The sequence below is a fragment of the Bison bison genome, unplaced genomic scaffold, assembly GCF_000754665.1.
Source record: "Bison bison bison isolate TAMUID 2011002044 unplaced genomic scaffold, Bison_UMD1.0 scf7180017864259, whole genome shotgun sequence".
NCBI classification, from domain to species: Eukaryota; Metazoa; Chordata; class Mammalia; order Artiodactyla; family Bovidae; genus Bison; species Bison bison.
In genome coordinates this window covers 4,919,962-4,929,717 of record NW_011494831.1, presented here as the reverse complement: position 1 = coordinate 4,929,717, position 9,756 = coordinate 4,919,962, and the positions used below count along the sequence as shown (strand labels likewise).

Here is a 9,756-nt window from a genome sequence, read left to right as displayed (position 1 = left end):
CTGCTTCGGGTACCAGGACTGAACACAGAGGATTCTCAGGATATACTAAACACTTCTTTCCCACCCCGCTTTCCCAGATCTAATAGAAGAGGGCACGGGACTATAGAATCTGTTTGTTGTGTAGTAACGACCGTGGAAGCCATGACTTTCTGATACTTAGGGTGCCAGGTAGACCTGAGGGATTTGCTCCTCATTTCCTTTGACTAAGATGGTGTTGACATCCTGGAATGTTGCAGGAAGGACAAAAGACTCCACACATACTTACTATCAAATCAGAAGTAAATAATCCAGTGGGATGCCAGGATACTTTATCCACAGTGAACTTAATTTTGTTTTAGTCGTGGCTGCCTTAGAGGTATAAATGACATTGAGTTGTACTTTGCTTTGAATTAAAGTTGATAGGTGGAGGCAATCTGGTATTACTCTTCTCATCCTTCACTTTAGAAATTGTTCTTTTTTTGAACATTAAAGAGGGCAATTTTATAATAACCTATGTATTATGTAAAGATGCTTTGGTATTAAGTAGCAATTACGTTTTTAACACATATGTGAGGATCATGATATTATGAATGTGCACCTGCAGACACACGGAGGATCCAACTCAGTGTATTTTGTTACAGTGTTTGGTTCTGATCCATTAATAACAGATTTCTAAATACTGATTTGCTAAGCTAGACCACAAAGATATATTTGCTGTTTTCTTTTGGCTGAATGGAATAGAGTAACGTTCATTTTTCAGGGAAAGGATGATGGGCGATTTATTTTAAAGCTGAATGCTTTTTTTTTTAATAAAGCAGTAATCATGACAAATCTTGAAGAATTCATCTCAACTCTAAAATTTTTTCAGATTAACAAGTGTATGGACTTGGATGATGTTTTGTGCTCTTTTGAAGTTGAAAACATACTGAGAGGAGTGTCTAATTTAGAAGCTTATGTTTTCCAGGTGATACATTTTTGTCTAGGCACTAAAAGGGATGTTTGAAGCATGGTTATAAAAGAAAGTTTTTCTAGTAACTTTTCCTTTATGTTACAAAATGATTTTTCTTTTTTTAGTTTTAGACACATAAAAGAAATTGAAGTCCCTAGCATCATTAATTTGTAATATTAAGTTGAAATAAATTTGATATTCAGTAGGAGAAGGAAATGGCAACCCACTCCAGTGTTCTTGCCTGGAGAATCCCAGGCACGGGGAAGCCTGGTGGGCTGCCATCTATGGGGTCACACAGAATCAGACACGACTGAAGCGACTTAGCAGCAGCAGCAGGAGGCTAAGAATAGTGTATCTTATACTGTAGCTGATACATAATATCGGAAATTCTTTATTGTACTATATATAACTTCAGGTTTTTGTGTCTTTTTTTGACTTCCTTTTAAATACTTATTTTAATGCCTCAGGAAATCTTCATGAGATTAAGGCTCATTTGCTTTAGTGAAGTGAGTATAATACAAAAAACTTTTGAGGGTATTTTACGTTAAAAAAAAATGCACCAAAATGTGACAGTGCTAGTTTGTGGTTTTCTCATTGTAAATAAATATGACAGAGCTCAGTATGCTATGACATGGAATTTAACTTTGGTGGTGATGGGGGGAGCAGGCAATACTTTATAAGTTTTGTATCTTAAAGTAATGATGATTTGCTTCAATTCAGGACAGACTGTGAGCTGGAACCACCCAACTAAGATACTATAAGATTCCTAATCCTCATGATAAATGTTTGTTGTCTGAAAAAACAAAAAATAGTATAAAACAAGAGAAAATGTTTGAGCATTACTGAACTAGTGACAGATGAATTGATTAGCAAATGAAAAAGCATTTGAGAACTAATGGACAGTATAGCTTCCTTTCCCATTTAAAAAAATCTCTAATAGAAAAATTCTTTTATAGATATGTGGAATTCTTTACAGTTTGAGTGCATGTTACTCAAAATTACTAGAGTCATGTGTTTCTTTCTTTGCTATTTTTGAGGTTTTTGAGAAACATTCAAAATATAGCTGGAACTATATCAGTTTATTTGGTAAGTATTTAATATGGTGGGACATTTTTAATATTTATAGGTTTTGAAATATGAAATTAAACGTTTATACTGTTTTACTTCGTTGTCATTTTGTTGTTGTTGTTATTCAGTATATTGTAAACAATAGTTGTGATGGGGTAGATTTTCCCCCCTCAGGCTTCAGTGAATAGAATCTTTTTATTTAAAAAAACTTTTTTTTTTCTTTTATAGCTTTTGTGCTGTAAATACTCAGTGCTTTTAGGTTAAATATCATATTTCCATATTTGATAAAAGAGCTTTCAGGTCTATATGAAAAAAGTTTGGAATTTTAGAGCTGAATTTTGAGCATAATTCCAACACATATAACCACTCACAAGTTTCCTCAATATCTTGTGATCCTTGGTTGTAAGTTTAAAATACAGATTGAAATTATATTTTTTATATAACATCAACATCAGTTTTGTCAGAAAATTTCTTTTAAACAAGTGATTTTTAAGCAGACTTCTTGGTATATTTTCATTTATGTTATATGACTAAGTTAAGCATAATGATTCTTGTCTGTGTGGTTAATATTTTAAGTGTTCTTAGTATTAATTGAGTCATAATACATGTCAAGTTTTGTTAGCATTTGGATTTTTTCTGTGATTTTTTTTTTCTTTAACATTTGTATATAAGATCCTTGGTGTTTGGAATGTTGATAGCTGCTTTTTATTGTATTAAGCTATTGAATTTCACTTCAGTTAGAGTAGATCTTCCCAAGGTAAAAAATTAAGTGTTCTTTGAAAAGAACCTCAATACTCTGTAATGTCCTACATGGGAAAAGCTTCTAAAAAGTGGATATATGTATAATTGAGTCACTTGGCTGTACACCTGAAGCTAGGGCAACACTGCACATCAGCTGTGTTATTTAGTCGCTCAATTATGTCCGACTCTTCGCAACTGCAAGGACTATAGCTTGCCAGGCTTCTTCGTTCATGGGATTTCCCAGGCAATAATACTGGCATGGATTGCCATTTCCTTCTCCAGGGGCTCTTCCTGATCCCAGGATGGAATCTAACTATATGCCAGTAAAAATTAAAAAAGAAGAAAAAGCACTGGGTTATTGTAGTGTCTTCTGACAAATGGGAGGTAATAGCTTTGTAGCTCCCTTTGTTAAGCTGTCAAGAAATAACCTAACCATGTTTAAGTATCATTATTATATATTATACATATATACATGTATATATTAGATATTTATTTTAGAGAATTTGCATCTATTGAAAATAAAAATCAGTATTTTTTAACGTTTGTGTTAGAAAACTTATTTGACATTATGTCTGTTTTTACTGAAATGCTTTTATCATCATTTCTATACTTTAATTTCTTTTTTATCTTTCTGAAGTTCCATGTAATTGCCTTTTTAAAAAAAATGATTTTGCATTGTTTCTCTGATCTTGTTTGAGCCATGTGATCATCTAAATACTGTATTTTGCTAATATTGGTCTAACGTTTAGTGTTCCATGTGTGTTGTGTGTTATGGATTAATTTTGGAAAGCCTTGCCCTCAACTTTTTTCCTTGAATCTGCTAGGTGCCTCATTTTCTAAAATTTCTCAGAAAAAGTTTTATCAGTATTTTTCAGTGACTAATGCAGAGATGAGAGGAGGAAAATAGAGGGGGAAATGAATAACTAAAGAGAAAAATATGAGCCTTGCTTCTCGTGAAATTTGATTTGAAAACATCATCTGGAAGCTAAATTGTATGGTAAGTAGTAAGCTAGATTAGGACTTCATTTCTGCTGGACTTGTCTAGCACTTAAAATATTCAACCCGTCCAAGACCAAAGTCAGCCCTGTTTTAACTTCTTTAATTATATAGATGAAGGTGGCACTATTTATTCAATCACCCAGTTTGAAACATCTCATTAATTTTTTTTCTTTTTTTCCCCCTGATTCTACCTGCACAAACCCTCTCCCTTTCATTTCTACTGCTACCACCTTAATTTAGCCTCTCTGATCTTCAGTATCTCTCCTTAGAACTATTGCAGTTCAGTTCAGTCACTCACTTGTGTCCAACTCTTTGTGACCATGGACTGCAGCACGCCAGGCTTTCCTGTCCATCACGAGCTCCAGGAGCTCACTCAAACTCATATCCATCGAGTCGGTGATGCCATCCAACCATCTCGTCCTCTGTTGTCCTCTTCTCCTCCCACCTTCAATCTTTCCCAGCATCAGGGTCTTTTCCAATGAGTCAGTTCTTTGCATCAGGTGGCCAAAGTATTGGAGTTTCAGCTTCAGTATCAGTCCTTCCAATGAATATTCAGGACTGATTTCCTTTAGAATGAACTGGTTGGATCTCCTTGCAGTCCAAGGGACTCTCAAGAGTCTTTTCCAACACCACAGTTCAAAAGCATCAATTCTTTGGTGCTCAGCTTTCTTTATGGTCCAACTCTCACATCCATACATGACTACTGGAAAAACCATAGCTTTGACTAGATGGACCTTTGTCAGCAAAGTCACGTCTCTGCTTTTTAATACGCTGTCTAGGTTTGTCATAGGTTTTCTTCCAAGAAGCAAGTGTCTTAATTTCATGGTTGCAGTCACTACCTGCAGTGATTTTGGAGCCCAAGAAAATTAAATTTTTCACTGTTTCCATTGTTCCCTCATCTGTTTGCCATGAAATGATGGGACTGGATGCCATGATCTTAGTTTTCTGAATGTTGAGTTTTAAGCCAGGTTTTTCACTCTCCACTTTCTCTTTCATCAAGAGGCTCTTTACTTCTTCACTTTCTGCCAAAAGGGTGGTCTCATCTGCATATCTGAGGTTATTGATATTTCTCTCAGCAATATTTAAATATTTGTTAAATATCTCCTATGTTTCTGTGGTAGGGGTTAGAGATTCAGCACGGAACAAGACAGAAATTATCTCACTTTTAGAATTTGCAGTACAGTTGGAAGAGACAATCGTAGAACAAGGAATTACAAGTGTTCCAAGAATCGTGAAGGGAAAATGCAGACTGCCACATAAATGTATTAACTGACAAACCTACAGTCTGGGAAGTGATTCAGGAAAGTCTTCTATTTTATCAACCACAGTTTATTCTGCATAGTCTACCAGTTGCAGAGGTTAGTGGATATTTTATAGCTATGAGCAGTTAAATGATTTAAAATAAATGTTTTAAAATGAAGATATTTAATACAAATTAAATGTTCATACAACTTCTGAAACAGCTTTGGACAAATCCTTTCCGGGCACCAGGACACTTTGAAAACTTTTGCCCTGAAGAGGCCACCCCTTCCCTCCAGTGTGGGTTTCAACTTTGGGTTTTCCCAGGTCTCAATTGCTTAAGTACTGACAGAATTCCTATGTTATGTTTCACACTCTTTGAACATCAGAAGTTAGGAGTAGGCACTTTCAGTAGGAGGGTGTATATGGTTACAAGAAAGAGGTCTTACAGGTAGATAGAGTCTCTCTATAGCCAGAGACCAGCAGCTTATAGGTAAGTTATTAAATGTACAAGTAACTAGGATATAGGTTGAATATCTTTGTAAGTTTTAAAATATATAAATTTATTTGTAAATCAGAAAAAATATCCCTTATCATATGCTGGCTCCTAATTTTTGGTTTATAAAATAAGGTTAGTATAGCCACAAACTTCAGTGCTTACTAAATGAATGAAACTGTTAATTTTGCATCAAGATGAGATCTGAATCCTTTCTCATCTCTGTGAGAACATGTCATAGGACCTTAGATTAATTAACCTCTCTGCCTCAGTACACACACACATACACACACATATATATATACATATATAGTTTTGCTATTTTTAAAAAGTTAATATACTTTAATTATAATGAAGATCACTACAGAAAAGGTTATTGATTTTTTTTTGCTGTTTTTAAAAAGAAGTTAATGTACTTTAATTATAATGAAGATCACTACAGAAAAGGTTCTTTATTGATTTTTTTTTTCTTAGTGGGAGGATCATAGACAATGCATTGTTTGGTTGGTCTGGTAACAATAGATTTTATCCAAGGAATGGTCTTGTTGAGTGTTTTCCTTACAACCTGGTTATGTAAGTTACACTGTACTTTCTATAAGGGAAGAATTCGTTTATGTGTTGTTAGTATCAGTAGCCAGGGAGAGGAGAACTAGGTTGTTGACACTTTTATTCTGTTGTAGGTAATTGTAACCATAACTGACTTGTAAAGCTTCTCTTCACTTTTAATAGATATTTTGCTTTCTTGAATATATGCGCCCAGGGAGAGTCCATATTGCTGGAAGTATAATTTATCTCTTGTGAAAGTTTAGAAGGAACAGTTGAAGTGTGAGTGGTGACTAAATTTTTTTTCTCTTTTGCTATCAGCAAATAGGGTTATTCATCTTCATTTCTTTTTACCAACCCTTTAGAGAGGCTTTTACTAAAACCTACAGCATTAAAAAAAAATCTCATGGGGTTTATCCTATTCTTGATACTAACTACTGTTGTTTATGTTAGTATTATTAGATATTTTGAAAAGCTTAGCTCATGTGTAGTCTTTGTATATTTGTGTCTACACTTTAGTTTTATCTTGAAAGCATCCAATTTTTAACTTTAATAATAAGATTTGTTTAGTGTGTTTGATAGTTTCCCTCAAATTTGGAAAAATTTCAGACATTTTTTTCTTCAGGTTTTGTTTTGTTTTGTTTTAGCTTGTAATCTCTTTGGGCCAAATAAATGTATCCAGAAATTAAAATATTTACTGAAAGTGGAGAGAAACTTTATATACAATAACATGGTTGCAATAACTCACACCAAAATAAAAGTATAAACAACCTCACTATTCTCTCTTTCAGGGATTCCAGTTATATGTATGTTAGGCTTTTTGATGTTATCCTTTTGTGCATTGATGCCCTGTTTAGTTTCTGTCTTTTTCTATGTATATTTAATTTTGTATGTTTCATTTTTCTTTACCTTCAGCTTCACTAATCCTTTCTTTCACAGTGGTTAAGCTGGTATTAATCCTATCCAGTGTATTTTATTTTATTTTATTTATCCAGTGTATTTAAAAAAAATCTCAGATGTATACTTTTCATGTCTAGAAGTTCATTTAAAAAAAACTCCCCATTTCTTTCCTCATGCTTAATGCTCTTCTCTATTTTCTTGAATATATTTGTATTAGCTCTTTTAAAGTTCTTGTCCTCCATTTTATCATCTGCACCATTTCTGAGTCTGTTTTTATTGATTGTTATTTCTCCTTGTTTGTATCCCTGGTAATTTCTTTTTGGATGCCAGACATTATGATTTTACACTGTTGTGTGCTGAATTTTTTTTTTTAATTTTCATAAATGTTATGGGGATTTGTTCTGAGATACAGTTATTTGAAAATAGTTAGATGCATTCATGGCCCTGGATGTTTTTAAAGATTTAAAAAAAATTTTTTTCACTCTGTGACTATACAGACTCTTCACAGACCTGTGTGATCATTAAGGATTGTTCTGCCTGCGCCTTTCTAGTTGTTCTTTGCTTTGTTACACACATGCATTCAAAAGTACTCAGCCAAAGTTTCAAGAGGAACCGCCTCTAGATATCAAGAGGCATATCTTTGGACAGCTCTCTTCAGTGTTCTCCCTTGCCTTGGCCTTCTCAAAACTCTTAATTCTGTCTCTTCAACTCAGTGAGACTGCTTAGTTCTGTTTGGGTTCCTCATTCCTATGCTGCAGTCTGAAAACTCTCTCAGACAATAAGCTGGGGGCAATCTTAAGGATGACCTCACTTATTTTCTTTTGTGGATCCTTATTCTGTGCTGCCTATTGTCTAGTGTCTAAAATCCTTCATTTCATATATTTTGTCTATTTTTCCCATTTAAGGTGGGAGGCTAAATCTGGTCTCTGTTAACTGTGGTGGTCAGAAGCTAAAGTGGTCTGGTGGGTATTTGAAATCTCAAACAAAGAGGAATCATATTTCAAAGTTATGCTGTCATTAGAAATCTGTAATATCATTGTGCCCAAACATAGTTTCAGAAATATTTTCCTTATTCTTTAGATACGTCATAAGCTCTTCTGATGATTAATTCTAGGACTGTTCTCATTGAAATTAAAATTGTAGGTAAAAATAATTTTCCTGTTTTTCTATTAAAGAACAGAATCTTACATAAGCTATATATGGTACTTATAGAACCATGCTGTTATCTGTTTAGCTTCCTGCAAATGTAGGAGAATTTTTTGCTTCAGCCTGTCTAGATAATAGTAGTTGTAACTGGACTTCCTTTGCTCTTGCGTTATATCCTCCCCTGCTCTGAAGTCCTCAATGGCTCTTCCTTCTCTGTTTAAGTTGAATGAAGTCCATTTTCTTCCTAGCCTGGTTTTTACAATCCGAACTCAATTTACTTTCAGGCTTATGTGTTCTCTCACTGTAATCAGAACTCTTTTTCATTTAGGCTCATGTATGCATTCATTTTCTCCTGTACTTGTATGCTTTGCTCCTTTTCTTTTCTGCTTTTTTGCTTACACCTCAATTAGTTTTTGTCATTAAACAAATCACCCCAAAGCTCAGGGACCAAAATTATAATTCATAAATTATTCTGTGGGTTGGCAGTTTGACTGGGTTCAGCTGAATGGTTCTTTTGGTCTTGTCTGGGCTCATTTGCTCTCGTCTGTGTGAAGCAGTCACCTAGCTTGGGTTTCTTCATTATCTTGCTCCCAAAACCAGCCAAAGAGGGGAAGTCTTGTGCATAAGTGCTTTTTAACCTTCTGGAACATATTTGTTGATGTCCCACTGATCAAAGCAAGTCATAGGGCCAACCCCAGTTTCCAGAATGCTGAAGAAGCTCTACCTTTCAATGGCAGGCGGGGGAAGGGGGCATTGTTAAGGCATGTGTATACAGTTATGGGAGAATTTGGGGCTATTTTGCAATCACCAGTGAGTCAGCTTCATTTTAGAAGTCGAAGGAGCACTCTCATAGCCTCCCTGGATGACCCCAGTGGGAGGGGGAGCTTCCCTTGGCAGTGGTGCACCATACTGTATGAGGGAAAACACTTTGAAGCCCAGCATGTTTAAGGGATAATGAATGGTTTTTATAAAAGTTTATAGAGAAGGGTTTACTCATCCAGTCATATATTTTAAAGCTGGTTATGGGAGATAGGACTAGTGGAAAACCTGAGACCATTGAAATGCACTACGGCCAAGCACTGACTGGCCGGCAAGATGAGTAAGGGACCATCAGACCCAGGGCCTGGCAGGTCCAGTTAAAGGAGGAGAAAGGATTGATGGGATTGTGGGGAAAGAGGAAAGGTAATGAAGATGCACACAGGTTATATGAGGGTATGGCAAAGTGGAAAAACTGGTATTCAGTTGCTGCTTTCCTGTCCTTTTTTTTAAATGCTACAACTTTGGTAATATCCTATTTGTAAAGGCCAAGGCTTAATTCTATCATTAATTCATTAGTTAAACATTACTGTGCCAATTACTGGAATGGGACTTTTCATTCAGGAATGCTGTCACTGATTGATATTCACAATTAACTTAAAACTACGGGAAGGGATAAATTGGGAGATTGGGACTGACATATACACACTACAATATATAAAATAGGTAACTAACAATGTCCTACTGAATAGCACAGGGAACTCAGTACTCTGTAATGACCTGTATTGGAAAAGAATCTTAAAAAGAGCAGATGTATGTATATTATGGAGAAGGCAATGGCAACCCACTCCAGTACTTTTGCCTGGAAAATCCCATGGATGGAGGAGCCTGGCAGGCTGCAGTTTATGGGGTTGCTGCAAGTCAGATACAATTGAGCGAC

At 35.3% G+C, this 9,756-nt stretch overlaps 1 protein-coding gene across 3 annotated transcripts in view; it reads left to right on the top strand.

Annotated features, from left to right (window-relative positions):
- The first annotated feature begins 1,212 nt into the window (after positions 1-1,212).
- Positions 1,213-9,756, top strand: part of TTBK2 (tau tubulin kinase 2) — a 130,646-nt gene continuing 122,102 nt past the window's right edge. The window contains exons 1-2 of one of the 3 annotated variants that reach the window (XM_010848038.1): positions 1,213-2,014; positions 3,603-3,734. The gene's annotated coding sequence lies outside the window, so the exon portion shown is untranslated. Of the gene's footprint in view, positions 2,015-3,213; positions 3,735-4,779; positions 6,297-9,756 lie in introns of those variants that run through there. The other 2 variants (XM_010848035.1, XM_010848039.1) reach the window with 2 other exon arrangements.